The following is a 9,154-nucleotide window of genomic DNA, read 5'->3' on the forward strand; positions in this document are numbered from 1 at the left end:
AATATTTAAGGTTTTACCTGGTTCAATTTCTACATTTTACTATTTTCAACAGAAGTAACAGGTATTGTTTGATCATGTGTATCTTTCAGAGGATCTTCTTCTAATTCATTATCAAATGCTGCTTCTATCATATGACACTGTGTGCAGGATCTGAATTCAGTTTGACTAATGAAATTATTAATGGCATCGTCTTTTGTTTGGTCTTTGAAATCAAGTGCCTTTTGTATAGTTAATGGAGATCTAATGTTATCAGTAAGGTATGATACAGGGTGCTTATTAGTTTTGATTATTGTGACACTTGGCTGCGCTGGAGGATATAGAACTAAGTTCTTGATATTTGGTCCTCTGGTTATGGTCATATTTCCTTGTCGGCAGCCAATATAAGCATTGACAGTGGCAAGCCAAGGTCTACCTAAAATCAATGGATGTCCATCAAGTCGGGTTTTGGGATTTATTATCAGAAAATCGGTTGGATATTCCCAGGAATCAACAGAGACCATGACATCATGTAGTGTGCCCTCCGGCCTAACCACAGATCGGTCAGCCAATTCTAGCAAGGTAGAGGTGGGTTCTACAGATGTAATGCCTAGCTTTTGGCAAGTAGTGGTCGTTAAGATATTGATTGCAACTCCTAGATCAACTAAGGCATTGGACAAGGTCTGACCATAAATTTGGACAGTTACAATTGGATTTCCTAGGTCTTCGTATTTAATGGGTGTTTCTTTTCCTGATAGTAAGTCAGATAGAGTGCTGACTACTTGGACTCTTGGATTATTTGTTATATTCCTCCTTGGTTTCTTTATGCACAATTCCTTGATAATTTTTGCATATATCGAGATGTCTTGAATGGCTTGGAGGAATGGAATTTTTATGTACAAATTTTGTAATTCTCCCAGAATGTCAAAATCAGGATATTGTATAGGTCGAGGTATGACTAATCGTTCTGGGAACGGAGGAGAGGATGTGGTTGCTCGATTATAAGTTTGTTGTCTATTCACATCCTCTGCTTGTGACAGATGTTCTCTGGGTAACTGATCTTCAACCTGAACTGTCTTATCTCCCTCAGTTTCAATAATACGCCCAGATCTTAACTGAAGATCATTACACTCCTTCAGATCGACTCCTACCTCTGGTGTTTCTATGATTTGGACAGATTGGACCGGTCTATTATTTAGATTGGGGTTGGGTTGGGCTGGGAGTTGCGGTCTCATATTAGAGTGGGGATTTTGTTGTAAGGCTGGCAATATAGGTTGAGGGAGCGGAATGGTTCCTATTGGCTGATGCATCGGTCTCTGCCAGTTTTCCTGCCAGGCTTAACTTTGTGAAGTAGGGGGAGTCCATTGTGGTGGGTATGAGTTACTTTGCCAATATGGTGGAGTATAATGAAGATTCGGCCAACCAGATTGGCTTACCTGATTCAGCCACGGGTTTGAAGAAGGAAACAATTGCGGTGACCAGTTTGGAAACGGGGATTGGGATTGACTTTGCCACATATTATATTGTTGAGCATTATACTACGGAGGCTGAAAAGAAGAATTTGGGTCTGGAAACATACCAGATTGTCTCGGCTGCCACTAATGGCACTGGTTGAGCAAATACACCGATTCTGGCTCTTCTTCTGCTTCCTTATATACTGCTTTTAATCCAGGAAGTGAGGGACAGCTCTCCGTAAGGTGATCTTTTGTACAGATGGTGCATGTTTGGACTGTATCTAGTGGACAATCCTTATGGCTATTCTTTTTCCTGCATCAGGGACAGAAGATTGCCAAATTCTGTTCTGCCTACATTTGCTTCTATTTGGCCTGCATAATATCAAGTTGTGTAGTTAGTGTCCCTAGTATATCAGTTTTAAAATTTTCCAATAAATTTCCAATTTCTACACGCATTACTCCTTCTGTCAAAATTTTATTATCTCTTACAAACCGATCATGTTCTGCCAGTTTTACTCTTGTGCTGCCTCTCGAGCTCCTGATACATAAATCAATAATGTCAACAAAATTTTCTTGATAAATATCTCCTTTTCCCATAATGTTTAATGTTTCAATCCATTGTTCCTTCATGCCCCTTATTAATGTTGTTTTTAACACATTATCAGGTAAAGGTAGTGATGCATAAGGAGATCTTTGAAGATTATATTGAAAACGTTCCACATACTCCTCTAATGTTTCATTTGGTCTAGCTGTCATCTGGAATATTTCGTCCTTCAGTTCTCTAGACCTGCAATAGTCCTGATATTTTTTCAGAAAAGATTCTTTCATTTGATCCCAGTTATTTATAACCCCGCCACCTAATCCCATAAACCATCTTAAAGCAACCCCTTTTAATGTAGAGGGAAATAGTTTCAGTTTTTGGGGTCGGTGGTGTAATCATATCCCCTGCACAGTACATCAAATTCAAATAAAAATGCATCCGGATCTTCTGATGTAAGACCGTGGAATGTAGGGATATGTTGAAGAGGGATTGCTTTCATAGGCGCATTTGCTGCAGAATCCACTATGGGGTATTGTAATGTAGAGGTTTGGGTGTTTGGCTGATTTTGAGCCATTGGGTCGAATATATGCCAATAACCTTCTGGGATATCTAGGAGGGTATTCCTAGGTTGAGAGGGAATGGCTTTAACAGGAATAGTTTTAATAGCACTTCCTCTATCTGGGATAATGAGAGTGCCTGATGTCTGAGGAGATTGAGTTTCTTCAACAATGATTTTTGCAGCACTTCCCTTGTCTGGGTTGTTTAATGGCTGAGTTGTTCCAATAGGAGATCTTGGTTCCTCAGTTTCCCCTGTTTCTCCTTTTCCTTCACAAAGATTGCTGAAATTCCCTTCCTGCAATAGTTCTGGAGTAGAATTTTCAATTTCTTGAAAGTCCTGCTCTTCAGTTTGACTATGCACCTCAACAAAGGCTACAGATGGTGATCCTGTGGCCTGAAGGGAACTAGTAGGCTATTTAGAAATGACTTTCCTGGGTCCTACTGAGGGCTGAGATTCTGCTTTCTTGTAGATTTCGTCTATGAAGGTTGGTCGGCCAAGGGTCACCGGCCCCTTAGCTTTTTCTGGCTTGGGTAGAGGTTTGGAATTTTTTTCTAGCTTTTTCTGCTTAGTCATGCACTCAAATTAACTACTAAATTCTACTCAAACAAAACAGCAGCAAATCTGTAGGAAAGCAGGCAGAGGAGCAGGGATTTTACATGCTCCACACGTAGGTTCTTACCTTCCGTTTTTAAAACCCAATTCTTCCCTAGCAGGTTCGTACACTACTCTGAAAAAAGAAAAAATGGCTACACTCTTTCCCCGGCAACGGCGCCAAAATGTAGAGCTATAAAAAGGGTCTCTTTCACCTCTAATTACCTCACATTAATATGTCAATCTAGGAACGTTTTGTTATTTCAAAGAGTGTCTCAGTCTGAGGCTATCATTTGTCAGAGTAATGCTAGTAGTACAGTGTTCAGAAATACAAGAGTAAATGGATGATTGTCTACAACTTAACCACTTCAAAAGATTAAATCACACATTCAAAAGACTAAGCAACTTATCAGTCAAGGGTTCGGTAGCAATAACCCATCCCTTTGGAAACTGATGGAAAAGGAAATTAGAGAACAGATCGTGGATCTGGGAGCCGGACAGTAGATGCCAATGCTCACTACAGCCTAAGATCGTTCTTCACGCCAACACCAATAAATGGAACGGCAGATAAGAAATGGAACAGCAATTAAGAAATCGAACAGCAAGTCTGAAATGGAACAACAAATCTGAAATGGAACAGCAGCTAAGAAATAGAACAGCAACTAAGTCTCACAAGTAGTAACATCTTAGTCTATCAGATCAAATGCATTAACCGTAATCTACAGGAATCAAATGGAAATCTTTCACTCTTAAGGTCTGATTGAATAACACACACCAATGGAACAGCACTGATTACTGATAAATTATGGAACAGTGCTTGAAAACCATATACACACACAGCACACTTAAATAGTAATCTGATCCAAGTATCGATTTCAGTTAGAAAGAATACAACTGCAATTAAAAATAGAACAGCATTGTTCATAAATCCAACAATCACAAAGAACATAACTTCCAAGATGAATTCCATAACGTTAATGAACAAGTGCACAGCACAAAGGCTCTGTAATGGAACAGTAACAGTATTCTGTAAAGACTAGCAGTATTAGATCAACTCCTAAAAGAACAGCAATATGATGTAGAGTCAATACAATCGTTCTGTCTGCGGAAGCCTCAATGAATTAAACATAACAGAGCATGTGATGTAAACTTATAAAACACATCAGATTACCAAATGACGTCGATAAGCAAACCACGCATAAACCAAACGTAATAATACAGGAGCAAGTGTCCTCCAGGGCCGGGCCCTTAGCCTCCAGGGGTACACCGCTTGAAGTTATTCCAGACTCAGAGATGAAATAGTAACCAAGTTTGTATTAATGCATAGAGCAAAATTATAATAAACCAGTTCTTAACGAGACTCGATGATCAAAGTTTTGATCTTAAAAGAAATTACATAAAAGCATAACCGTATCTAACTCTCTCTCGAGCTAATAGTGTTTCCCTTTTTATAAGGGTGACGGTGGAGATATCTAAGTGCAGAAATAGATAAAACAACGATCCCTCAGGATCAAGGATCCTGAGGGATTCGCCAAACCGTTAGTCCTTAGTCATTTCTTTTCTCTCATGCGCCGAGCTGATATCTCCACCTCCTTTCCCGGGCTCATTCGCTTTGATTTGCTTTGATTTGCTTTGCCTTGTTTGCATTCGGGCTCCCGTCAAAGAGACAGTGGTTAACCCATCCTTGTCCTTTCCTTTGGAACGACAACTTCTCGTTTTTCCTCCTTCCTGCATAAGGAAATGATAATTGTCAGCGTTTTTGTCTTGCATATTAATCTCACATGGTCTATTATAATTCTTTATCATTTTCCTAGTTAATGATGCAAAAGGTTTGTAAGTTCTAATGAAAAGATACTGAAATAATTATCAAAAACATACCTTCTTTAGTACTCCATAGGTGTCAGGATCATAATTTACTGAAGCTTGAGGTAGTAAAAAAGAGGCTCTATCAAACTGAGAACGTGTACATCACTGATCTATAGGATCACCGGAAAGATCACCTGTTGCATCCCGAGTAGCACGGACCCATTTTGGAAGCTGGGGAGCTGAAGGAGGATCCTGAGAAGGGGGGAGGATTGTCATCCTTGATATCATCATTGGAAGAAGAAATATTTTCAGAAGTAGAAGGGATAGAGAGGTGGCACATCCGCCGAACTAGGCTTGTAGGCTGATATATTTTCAGCAAACTTTACATATCTTCTAATGATAACATTTGTGGACTTAAATGGAATAAGTCTATATCATTTGACATCTTCAGAATATCCAACAAAAATACATTTTTCACTTTTAGGTTCTAAAACTTTATGTTTCTCATCTAGAATATGGGCCCATGCTTCACTTCAAAAAACACAAAAGTGACTTACATCTGGTTTAATTGAGCTCCATGCTTTTTCTAGAGTGATATTATTTAAAACCTTAGTAGGAGTATGATTTACTATGTAATTTGCACAGTTAATTGCTTCTACCCAAAAATTAAGACTAAGTCCTTTAGATTGAATCATACAACTAGCTATTTCCTTTAAGGTGTGATTCTTCCTTTCAGCTACACCATTTTGTTGTGGAGTATATGGAACAATATGTTGTATTTGAATTCCATTCTCAGTGCAAAAGTTGATGAATTCGTTGTTAGCATATTCTCCGCCATTATCAGATCTTAGTTTAAGAATTTGATGTCCAGATTGTTTCTCAACAAATGCCTTAAAGGCCAAGAACATGTTAAATACTTCACTCTTGAGTTTTAAGAAGTATACCCAAGTGCGTCTGGAGAAATCATCAATGAAAGTTAAGAAATACTTGTAGCCAGAGAATGAAACAATTGGAAGTGGACCACATAAATCACTATGCACAAGTTGTAAAGGGGCTAAGGCGTGCCAAGAGGCACATTTTTCAAAACTATCCCGATGATGTTTTCTGAGTACACATCTTGAACAAACGCCATCTCTACAAGATACCATTGGAAGACCTGTCACCATATTTTCTTTACATAGATTCTGAAGGGAGCGATAGTTTAAGTGACCAAATCACTCATGCCAAAGTTTGATCACTTCATCATATGAGCAACAAATACCAAGGTAATATTTGATGACCCAAAGTTGTTAAACTTACACAACCTTGTAGAATCATCTGCAATGCCAATAGCTAAAATCTGTCTAGGATCTCTTAGGTCATTAATTACAACATCATGAGGTGAAAATTCAACGATTTTACCTTTACTTCAATGAGTTATCTGATGTACAGATAGAAGGTTGCAAGATAAGGTTGGAACACATAGTACATCATTAAATTGACCATTGTCTAGATGAACAGTTCCAGTCCCTACAACACTAAGAGATCTATCATCACCAACATATATATTTTTGGTGTTACAATCATTTAAAGAAGAAAACATGGCTTTATTTTTTTCCATGTGATAAGAAGCTCCAAAATCAATGAGCCACTCATGAGAATGAGAAGAAGAAGATACATTTAGTGCATAACCAGACCGAGATGCTTGACAACCACATGTAGAAAGTGTTATTCCTGAAGATGAAGTTGAAGTTGAAGAGTGCTCCAAATGGATGTTATGCTTCTTCATCGCTACTTCCAAGGCTTCCATCTTCTTAAAGCATTTGGATTCTAAGTGTCCATATCGATTACAAAAGTAGCAATGTCTATCAATATCCTTCCCTTTGTTTTTATTTTCCTTATCATTTTGTTGAAATGATTTTTCATTTTCATTCGAATTGGATCCATGAAAAATAATCAAGATGCCATGACTGTATCCAAATAGGACAGACTTCGAATTTGTGAACAAAGAGTGATCAGGAAGACCTCTGACAGTGGAAGTTTGCAGCCAATGAGGAACAATGAGGACCTCAGTCAAAGTTCGTTGACCAAGGCCCATGGAGACTGCGCAGGAGGCAAAACTAGCACTTGGGAAGCCCAGGTCGGGAAAAGGAGGCCATTTCTGATGCGCGATTAGCACTAATCACGTATCACTGAGAAAAACCCCTCGAGAAGGAAAAAGCCCCAAAGTGCTCGGTCGCATGGACGCTGGCAAAACTGTGGGGAAGAGCTAAGGCGAAAGGCAGGTCTTGCGCTCCAAAACCAGCAGTATATCGGGGGCACCCTTGGGTGGTAAGCCGATTTGGAGAAAAGTGAGCGATTCCATTCAGTGCTCAATGCGTGGAAGGCGAATGAGAGAGAAAACCACCGCTCATCGCGCGCTAATGGTCGAGCAAGTCAACCACGCGAAATAAGCGAATATCGTAGGATTTGGGGGCCCCAGATCTGATGGCGGAGATCATGCCTGATGGAGGAACCGAACTTGATAGAGGATTAAGCCGCGGCATAAAGGAGTTTGACGTCTGATTTGACCGCTGAGTTGGCGGATGAGTCATTTCACAATGTAACTGGAAAATCGAACCGACAAGGAAGAGCTGGCATAGTTCGCGAGAGGACAAGTGGCCACTCCCTATGAGCCGTTGACGATGACGCAGAGACAGGGAACTCCAAGCGAGCAGCAGCAGGCGATCTGACGGGGGTGGAAGAGGAAGTGAACAGTCAGGGACAAATTGGCTTTAAGCCATGAACAAACACAGAACAGAAGATACAGAGAAAAGAAGAGACAGTGAAGCAAAAAGCAGAAAGACAGAGAGCCGAGCTGACCTGCAGCATAAGGCAGCATTGAGCAGACAGAAAGCTTGAGAGGTTCAAGCAATCCCTGAGAGGATCTGTCGGGAATTGAGCACCACATTGGGCTCCTCCCATTAAAGACTAGAGAGGTCAAGACTTGGAGAGGAAAAGAGTCTGTGCACTCTAGTGGCTTGGGGAATCCAAGAACCACCCTGCCAAGCATCATTTCTGTTTCAGGAGACTTAAATTGAGCTCCTCATTGTAATTCTCTGCTTTAAAGACACAATAAAAGAAGGCCACCATTGAAAGCTGGACCAGAGATGTAGCCTTGGAGAATAGGGTGAACTCCTTATTAATTGTTTTGTTCTTATATTTGCTTACTGTGTTTCTCTTATTGTTTTCCATTTTCTAGTGTCTGTGTATTTTGCAATATGATCGATCCGTTGCCTAAAATGACATAGACACACACCAGCACATGAGTCTGTAATACCTTCATTCATTAATAACTTAACTGAGGTCACTCAAGAGTGATTTTCATATCAAGTGGTATCAGAGCTCTAGGTTGTAAGGTTAGTGTCACACGGAATCAGTCAATAGTGCGGACACAACCGACCTTCCTAGAAGTCTAAGACATTCTAATGACAAACAAAACAAAAGAGAGCAATCCTTCTCTAAATATGTATTGCAATATGAGAAATCAAGTGTGTGGCTCTTACCTCTAACCAAACGTTGTTGTAGTAGCTCAGCTTCGTTGATCCGGATGAGCTCCTCCTTTTCTCCAAAACCTGCATTCACCAACAGTCAAACCATTAAATAGCACCTGATTATAACATAAAACAAAGCATATTCAACATATAGACCAAGGAGTATATGAAACAACTCATAAACAACAAGTTATTGAGAAGAATGGACTAATTTGCATTAAAGGTAACAAAAGGAACCATTACAACCTGAGCCTTGGTGTTGTGCAAGCTCCTTCCAGGGTCCTCAAGAGTTCTCCTTTACTTTGACAAAGCTCACCCACTTCCAAATAGAACAAGCAAAGATGGCAATCTCTCCTCACAAGCTTCTAAATGGGAGTCCTAATTCCTGCAGCATTTACCCTTAGAAATGTATAGCTTCCAACCTCCCCTCCTTCTGACCCAATGCCTGTATTTATAGTGCTCAAGAGGAGGTTAATCAGGTCCACCATCAATGGGATAATCCCCTCTTTGGATGGGATAGCTCCCTTATTGATGGGATAAGTTCCTCTTTGGTAGGAGTGCATGAACCATCTGGAGGCGCTCAATACACGTCGAACAACCTTCTAGAATGCTCTAGAAATGACCACAAGTAACTTTTTAAAGATGAAACTTGCGCATTTTAACCTTTACAGGGGGACACACCTGCCCCTTTACATACAGAGCGTCCAAAGACGCA

Source organism: Pinus tabuliformis, chromosome 8 (assembly GCF_031772625.1).
Source record: "Pinus tabuliformis cultivar Carrire ecotype Pingquan chromosome 8, CPIR1, whole genome shotgun sequence".
Lineage (NCBI taxonomy): Eukaryota > Viridiplantae > Streptophyta > Pinopsida > Pinales > Pinaceae > Pinus > Pinus tabuliformis.